Source organism: Ambystoma mexicanum, unplaced genomic scaffold, assembly GCF_040938575.1.
Source record: "Ambystoma mexicanum isolate Mex_15411 unplaced genomic scaffold, UKY_AmexF1_1 Mex_scaf118, whole genome shotgun sequence".
Taxonomy (NCBI): Eukaryota; Metazoa; Chordata; class Amphibia; order Caudata; family Ambystomatidae; genus Ambystoma; species Ambystoma mexicanum.
The window spans coordinates 314,405-323,774 of NW_027182345.1; the positions used below are offsets into that span (position 1 = coordinate 314,405).

General features: G+C 35.3%; 1 non-coding gene across 1 annotated transcript; it reads left to right on the forward strand.

Moving 5' to 3' along the window:
• The first annotated feature begins 8,438 nt into the window (after positions 1 to 8,438).
• TRNAC-GCA (transfer RNA cysteine (anticodon GCA)) lies at positions 8,439 to 8,510 on the forward strand. The gene has a single exon. It is a non-coding gene; the product is annotated as a tRNA-Cys (tRNA).
• The last annotated feature ends 860 nt before the right edge of the window (positions 8,511 to 9,370 follow it).

Sequence of the window (9,370 nt, forward strand, 5' to 3'; positions counted from 1 at the left end):
TGCATTTGACAAAAGATTTTTTTTCCATGTTCCAAGATCTACATGTGATACGAAATGTATGAATTCTTGCAATGGAAACCTCACTGTATTTTACCAAGGCAGATAAAGGACATCTTTTGTACCCCTTATACTTATAAGGAGGGTTTGGTGGCTGAAAATGCATTGCTTTGATGGTGATTGCATGTTGCTTCCACTTTGTACATATTACTGAATAAATAAAGTCGAACATTTCAGAAATGGGGGTATAGCTCAGTGGTAGAGCATTTGACTGCAGATCCAGAGGTCCCTAGTTCAAATCTGGGTGCCCCCTTGTTCAACTGTTTTACCTGTAGAAATATTTTTTTAAATAAATTGAAGAAAACATTTACAATCTTAGCATTTTATGTAATGAGCAACACATTTCTACATTTGAAATACTCCTGATCATCTCCTGAAACATAGGGTAAACACCATGAAACTGTTTAGGATTTCTTCATATGATACAAGCTGTGTTTTACATTCATACAAGTTCTACTGGTGATATTATCAGTTGGAAATAGTCCATTGGAAGCTCATATGAATGTTATAAAACTGTGGTGGAAACCAATAATATGCCCTTAATGAAATGTATTAATTTGTACAGCTGACCAGAAGTGCACTGATGTTATTAGTTCTACAAGTTCCATACAGTCACCAACTCTATCACCTTTTTAAAAAAGAGCAGTTTTCAGCATTCAAGGGTTTATGTCAGTGGTAGAGCGTGGGAGTGCTTTTCAAGAAATCCCTGTTTCATAACCATACACCCTCGTCAATAGATCCTGTTGAAATGTTTTTCAACCCAATGTACTGTAAGAAACAAAAGGATATATCATCATTTCATATAAAAACAATGAACAATTGGGTTTAACTATGCTCTTAGCACAAAATCAACAAACTGCAGTAGAGAAGCAGTTACGTTTTGCAGAATTTGTGCATTTGACGAAAGTTTTTTTTTCCATGTTCCAAGATCTACATGTGATACGAAATGTATGAATTCTTGCAATGGAAACCTCACTGTATTTTACCAAGGCAGATAAAGGACATCTTTTGTACCCCTTATACTTATAAGGAGGGTTTGGTGGCTGAAAATGCATTGCTTTGATGGTGATTGCATGTTGCTTCCACTTTGTACATATTACTGAATAAGTAAAGGTGAACATTTCAGAAATGGGGTTATAGCTCAGGGATAGAGCATTTCACTGCAGATCAAGAGGTCACTAGTTCAATTCTGGGTGCCCCCTTATCCAACTATTTTACCTGTAGAAATATTTTTTTAATTAAATAAATTGAAGTAAACATTTACAATCTTAGCATTTTATGTAATGAGCAACACATTTCTACATTTGAAATACTCCTGATCATCACCTGAAACATAGGGTAAACACCATTAAGATGTTTAGGATTTCTTCATATGATACAAGCTGTGCTTTACATTCACCCAAGCTCTACTGGTGATATGATCAGTTTGAACTAGTCCATTGGAAGCTCATATGAATGTTATAAAACTGTGGTGGAAACCAATAATATGCCCTTAATGAAATGTATTAATTTGTACTGCTGACCAGAAGTGCTCTGATGTCATTAGTTCTACAAGTTCCGTAGAGTCACCCAGTCTATCACCTTTTTAAAAAAGGGCAGTTTTCAACATTGAAGGGATTATGTCAGTGGTAGAGCGTAGGAGTGTAGTTCAAGAAGTCCCTGTTTCATAACCATATACCCTCTTCAATAGATCCTGTTAAAATGTTTTTCAACCCAATGCACTGTAAGAATCAATAGGATATGTCATCATTTCATATACGAAACAATGAACAATTGGGTTTTACTATGCTCTTAGGACAAAATCACCAAACTGCAGTAGAGAAACAGTTACATTTTGCAGAATTTGTGCATTTGACGAAAGTTTTTTTTCCATGTTCCAAGATCTACATGTGATACGAAATGTATGAATTCTTGCAATGGAAACCTCACTGTATTTTACCAAGGCAGATAAAGGACATCCTTTGCACCCGATATACATATACAAGCTGTGTTTTACATTCACCCAAGTTCTACTGGTGATATTTTCAGTTTGAAATAGTCCATTGGAAGCTCATATGAATGTTATAAAACTGTGGTGGAAACCAATAATATGCCCTTAATGAAATGTATTAATTTGTACAGCTGACCAGGAGTGCACTGATGTCATTAGTTTTACAAGTTCCATACAGTCACCCACTCTATCACCATTTTAAAAAAAGGGCAGCTTTCAGCATTCAAGGGTTTAACTCAGTGGTAGAGCATAGGAGTGCAGTTCAAGAAATCCCTGTTTCATAACCATACACCCTCGTCGATAGATCCTGTTAAAATGTTTTTCAACCCAATGTACTGTAAGAAACAAAAGGATATATCATCATTTCATATAAAAAAAATGAACAATTGGGTTTAACTATGCTCTTAGCACAAAATCAACAAACTGCAGTAGTGAAGCAGTTACATTTTGCAGAATTTGTGCATTTGACAAAAGATTTTTTTTCCATGTTCCAAGATCTACATGTGATACGAAATGTATGAATTCTTGCAATGGAAACCTCACTGTATTTTAGCAAGGCAGATAAAGGACATCTTTTGTACCCTTTATACTTATAAGGAGGGTTTGGTGGCTGAAAATGCATTGCTTTGATGGTGATTGCATGTTGCTTCCACTTTGTACATTTTACTGAATAAGTAAAGGTGAACATTTCAGAAATGGGGTTATAGCTCAGGGATAGAGCATTTCACTGCAGATCAAGAGGTCACTAGTTCAATTCTGGGTGCCCCCTTATCCAACTATATTACCTGTAGAAATATTTTTTTAATTAAATAAATTGAAGTAAACATTTACGATCTTAGCATTTTATGTAATGAGCAACACATTTCTACATTTGAAATACTCCTGATCATCACCTGAAACATAGGGTAAACACCATTAAGATGTTTAGGATTTCTTCATATGATACAAGCTGTGCTTTACATTCGCCCAAGTTCTACTGGTGATATGATCAGTTTGAACTAGTCCATTGGAAGCTCATATGAATGTTATAAAACTGTGGTGGAAACCAATAATATGCCCTTAATGAAATGTATTAATTTGTACTGCTGACCAGAAGTGCTCTGATGTCATTAGTTCTACAAGTTCCGTAGAGTCACCCAGTCTATCACCTTTTTAAAAAAGGGCAGTTTTCAACATTGAAGGGATTATGTCAGTGGTAGAGCGTAGGAGTGTAGTTCAAGAAGTCCCTGTTTCATAACCATATACCCTCTTCAATAGATCCTGTTAAAATGTTTTTCAACCCAATGCACTGTAAGAAACAATAGGATATATCATCATTTCATATACAAAACAATGAACAATTGGGTTAAACTATGCTCTTAGCACAAAATCAACAAACTGCAGTAGAGAAGCAGTTACATTTTGCAGAATTTGTGCATTTGACAAAAGATTTTTTTTCCATGTTCCAAGATCTACATGCGATACGAAATGTATGAATTCTTGCAATGGAAACCTCACTGTATTTTACCAAGGCAGATAAAGGACATCCTTCGCACCCCATATACTTATAAGGAAGGTTGGTGGCTGAAAATGCATTGCTTTGATGGTGATTGCATGTTGCTTCCACTTTGTACATATTACTGAATAAATAAAGGTGAACAGTTCAGAAATGGGGGTATAGCTCAGGGGTAGAGCATTTCACTGCAGCTCAAAAGTCCCTAGTTCAAATCTGGGTGCTCCCTTGTCCAACTGTTTTACCTGTAGAAATATTTTTTAATTAAATAAATTGAAGTAAACATTTACAATCTGAGCATTTTATGTAATGAGCAACACATTTCTACATTTGAAATACTCCTGATCATCACCTGAAACATAGGGTAAACACCATTAAGCTGTTTAGGATTTCTTCATATGATACAAGCTGTGTTTTACATTCACCCAAGTTCTACTGGTGATATGACCAGTTTAAAATAGTCCATTGGAAGCTCATACGAATGTTATAAAACTGTGGTGGAAACCAATAATATGCCCTTAATGAAATGTATTGATTTGTACAGCTGACCAGAAGTGCACTGATGTCATTAGTTCTACAAGTTCCATAGATTCACCCACTCTATCACCTTTTTAAAAAAGGGCAGTTTTCAACATTGAAGGGTTTATGTCAGTGGTAGAGCGTAGGAGTGTAGTTCAAGAAGTCCCTGTTTCATAACCATATACCCTCTTCAATAGATCCTGTTAAAATGTTTTTCAACCCAATGCACTGTAAGAAACAATAGGATATATCATCATTTCATATACAAAACAATGAACAATTGGGTTTAACTATGCTCTTAGCACAACATCAACAAACTGCAGTAAAGAAGCAGTTACATTTTGCAGAATTTGTGCATTTGACAAAAGATTTTTTTTCCATGTTTTAAGATCTACATGTGATACGAAATGTATGAATTCTTGCAATGGAAACCTCACTGTATTTTACCAAGGCAGATAAAGGACATCCTTCGCACCCCATATACTTATAAGGAGGGTTTGGTGGCTGAAAATGCATTGCTTTGATGGTGATTGCATGTTGCTTCCACTTTGTACATATTACTGAATAAATAAAGGTGAAATTTTCGGAACTGGCTGTGTAGCTCAGTTGTAGAGCATTTAACTGCCGATCAAGAGGTCCCTAGTTCAAATCTGGGTGCCCCCCTTGTTCAACTGTTTTACCTGTAGAAATATTTTTTAATTAAATAAATTGAAGTAAACATTTACAATCTGAGCATTTTATGTAATGAGCAGCACATTTGAAATACTCCTGATCATCACCTGAAACATAGGGTAAACACCATTAAGCTGTTTAGGATTTCTTCATATGATACAAGCTGTGTTTTACATTCACCCAAGTTCTACTGGTGATATGACCAGTTTAAAATAGTCCATTGGAAGCTCATACGAATGTTATAAAACTGTGGTGGAAACCAATAATATGCCCTTAATGAAATGTATTGATTTGTACAGCTGACCAGAAGTGCACTGATGTCATTAGTTCTACAAGTTCCATAGAGTCACCCACTCTATCACCTTTTTAAAAAAGGGCAGTTTTCAACATTGAAGGGTTTATGTCAGTGGTAGAGCGTAGGAGTGTAGTTCAAGAAGTCCCTGTTTCATAACCATATACCCTCTTCAATAGATCCTGTTAAAATGTTTTTCAACCCAATGCACTGTAAGAAACAATAGGATATATCATCATTTCATATACAAAACAATGAACAATTGGGTTTAACTATGCTCTTAGCACAAAATCAACAAACTGCAGTAGAGAAGCAGTTACATTTTGCAGAATTTGTGCATTTGACAAAAGATTTTTTTTCCATGTTCCAAGATCTACATGTGATACGAAATGTATGAATTCTTGCAATGGAAACCTCACTGTATTTTACCAAGGCAGATAAAGGACATCCTTCGCACCCCATATACTTATAAGGAAGGTTTGGTGGCTGAAAATGCATTGCTTTGATGGTGATTGCATGTTGCTTGCACTTTGTACATATTACTGAATTAATAAAAGTGAACTTTTCAGAACTGGGGGTATAGCTCCGTGGTAGAGCATTTGCCTGCAGATCAAGAGGTCCCTATTTCAAATCTGGGTGCTCCCTTGTTCAACTGTTTTACCTGTAGAAATATTTTTTTAAATAAATTGAAGAAAACATTTCCAATCTTAGCATTTTATGTAATGAGCAACACATCTCTACATTTGAAATACTCCTGAAACATAGGGTAAACACCATGAAACTGTTTAGGATTTCTTCATATGATACAAGCTGTGTTTTACATTCACCCAAGTTCTACTGGTGATATTATCAGTTTGAAATAGTCCATTGGAAGCTCATATGAATGTTATAAAACTGTGGTGGAAACCAATAATATGCCCTTAATTAAATGTATTAATTTGTACTGCTGACCAGAAGTGCTCTGATGTCATTAGTTCTACAAGTTCCGTAGAGTCACCCAGTCTATCACCTTTTTAAAAAAGGGCAGTTTTCAACATTGAAGGGTTTATGTCAGTGGTAGAGCGTAGGAGTTCAGTTCAAGAAGTCCCTGTTTCATAACCATATACCCTCTTCAATAGATCCTGTTAAAATGTTTTTCAACCCAATGCACTGTAAGAAACAATAAGATATATCATCATTTCATATAAAAAGCAATGAACAATTGGGTTTAACTATGCTCTTAGCACAAAATCAACAAACTGCAGTAGAGAAGCAGTTACGTTTTGCAGAATTTGTGCATTTGACAAACGTTTTTTTTCCATGTTCCAAGATCTACATGTGATACGAAATGTATGAATTCTTGCAATGGAAACCTCACTGTATTTTACCTAGGCTGATAAACGACATCTTTTGTACCCCTTATACTTATAAGGAGGGTTTGGTGGCTGAAAATGCATTGCTTTGATGGTGATTGCATGTTGCTTCCACTTTGTACATATTACTGAATAAATAAAGGTGAACATTTCAGAAATGGGGGTATAGCTCAGTGGTAGAGCATTTGACTGCAGATCAAGAAGTCCGTAGTTCAAATCTGGGTGCCCCCTTGTTCAACTGTTTTACCTGTAGAAATATTTTTTTAATTAAATAAATTATAAACATTTACAATCTTAGCATGTTATGTAATGAGCAACACATTTCTACATTTGAAATACTCCTGATCATCACCTGAAACATAGGGTAAACACCGTTAAGCTGTTTAGGATTTCTTCGTATGATACAAGCTGTGTTTTACATTCACCCAAGTTCTACTGGTGATATGATTAGTTTGAAATAGTCCATTGGAAGCTCATATTAATGTTATAAAACTGTGGTGGAAACCAATAATATGCCCTTAATGAAATGTATTAATTTGTACAGCTGACCAGAAGTGCACTGATGTTATTAGTTCTACAAGTTCCATACAGTCACCAACTCTATCACCTTTTTAAAAAAGGGCAGTTTTCAGCATTCAAGGGTTTATGTCAGTGGTAGAGCGTGGGAGTGCTTTTCAAGAAGTTCCTGTTTCATAACCATATACCCTCTTCAATAGATCGTGTTAAAATATTTTTCAACCCAATGCACTGTAAGAAACAATAGGATATATCATCATTTCATATACAAAACAATGAACAATTGGGTTTAACTGTGCTCTTAGCACAAAATCAACAAACTGCAGTAGAGAAGCAGTTACATTTTGCAGAATTTGTGCATTTGACAAAAGATTTTTTTTCCATGTTCCAAGATCTACATGTGATACGAAATGTAGGAATTCTTGCAATGGAAACCTCACTGTATTTTACCAAGGCAGATAAAGGACATCCTTCGCACCCCATATACTTATAAGGAAGGTTTGGTGGCTGAAAATGCATTGCTTTGATGGTGATTGCATGTTGCTTCCACTTTGTACATATTACTGAATAAATAAAGGTGAACATTTCAAAAATGGGTGTATAGCTCAGGGTTAGAGCATTTCACTGCAGATCAAAAAGTCCCTAGTTCAAATCTGGGTGCCCCCTTGTCCAACTGTTTTACCTGTAGAAATATTTTTTTAATTAAATAAATTGAAGTAAACATTTACAATCTTAGCATTTTATATAATGAGCAACACATTTCTACATTTGAAATACTCCTGATCATCACCTGAAACATAGGGTAAACACCATTAAGCTGTTTAGGATTTCTTAATATGATACAAGCTGTGTTTTACATTCACCCAAGTTCTACTGGTGATATGACCAGTTTAAAATAGTCCATTGGAAGCTCATATGAATGTTATAAAACTGTGGTGGAAACCAATAATATGCCCTTAATGAAATGTATTAATTTGTACAGATGACCAGAAGTGCACTGATATCATTAGTTCTACAAGTTCGATAAAGTCACCCACTCTATCACCTTTTTAAAAAAGGGCAGTTTTCAACATTGAAGGGTTTATGTCAGTGGTAGAGCGTAGGAGTGTAGTTCAAGAAGTCCCTGTTTCATAACCATATACCCTCTTCAATAGATCCTGTTAAAATGTTTTTCAACCCAATGCACTGTAAGAACCAATAAGATATATCATCATTTCATATACAAAACAATGAACAATTGGGTTTAACTATGCTCTTAGCACAAAATCACCAAACTGCAGTAGAGAAGCAGTTACATTTTGCAGAATTTGTGCATTTGACAAAAGATTTTTTTTCCATGTTGCAAGATCTACATGTGATACGAAATGTATGAATTCTTGCAATGGAAACCTCACTGTATTTTACCAAGGCAGATAAAGGACATCTTTTGTACCCCTTATACTTATAAGGAGGGTTTGGTGGCTGAAAATGCATTGCTTTGATGGTGATTGCATGTTGCTTCCACTTTGTACATATTACTGAATAAATAAAGTCGAACATTTCAGAAATGGGGGTATAGCTCAGTGGTAGAGCATTTGACTGCAGATCAAGAGGTCCCTAGTTCAAATCTGGGTGCCCCCTTGTTCAACTGTTTTACCTGTAGAAATATTTTTTTAAATAAATTGAAGAAAACATTTACAATCTTAGCATTTTATGTAATGAGCAACACATTTCTACATTTGAAATACTCCTGATCATCTCCTGAAACATAGGATAAACACCATGAAACTGTTTAGGATTTCTTCATATGATACAAGCTGTGTTTTACATTCATACAAGTTCTACTGGTGATATTATCAGTTGGAAATAGTCCATTGGAAGCTCATATGAATGTTATAAAACTGTGGTGGAAACCAATAATATGCCCTTAATGAAATGTATTAATTTGTACAGCTGACCAGAAGTGCACTGATGTTATTAGTTCTACAAGTTCCATACAGTCACCAACTCTATCACCTTTTTAAAAAAGAGCAGTTTTCAGCATTCAAGGGTTTATGTCAGTGGTAGAGCGTGGGAGTGCTTTTCAAGAAATCCCTGTTTCATAACCATACACCCTGGTCAATAGATCCTGTTGAAATGTTTTTCAACCCAATGTACTGTAAGAAACAAAAGGATATATCATCATTTCATATAAAAACAATGAACAATTGGGTTTAACTATGCTCTTAGCACAAAATCAACAAACTGCAGTAGAGAAGCAGTTACGTTTTGCAGAATTTGTGCATTTGACGAAAGTTTTTTTTCCATGTTCCAAGATCTACATGTGATACGAAATGTATGAATTCTTGCAATGGAAACCTCACTGTATTTTACCAAGGCAGATAAAGGACATCTTTTGTACCCCTTATACTTATAAGGAGGGTTTGGTGGCTGAAAATGCATTGCTTTGATGGTGATTGCATGTTGCTTCCACTTTGTACATATTACTGAATAAGTAAAGG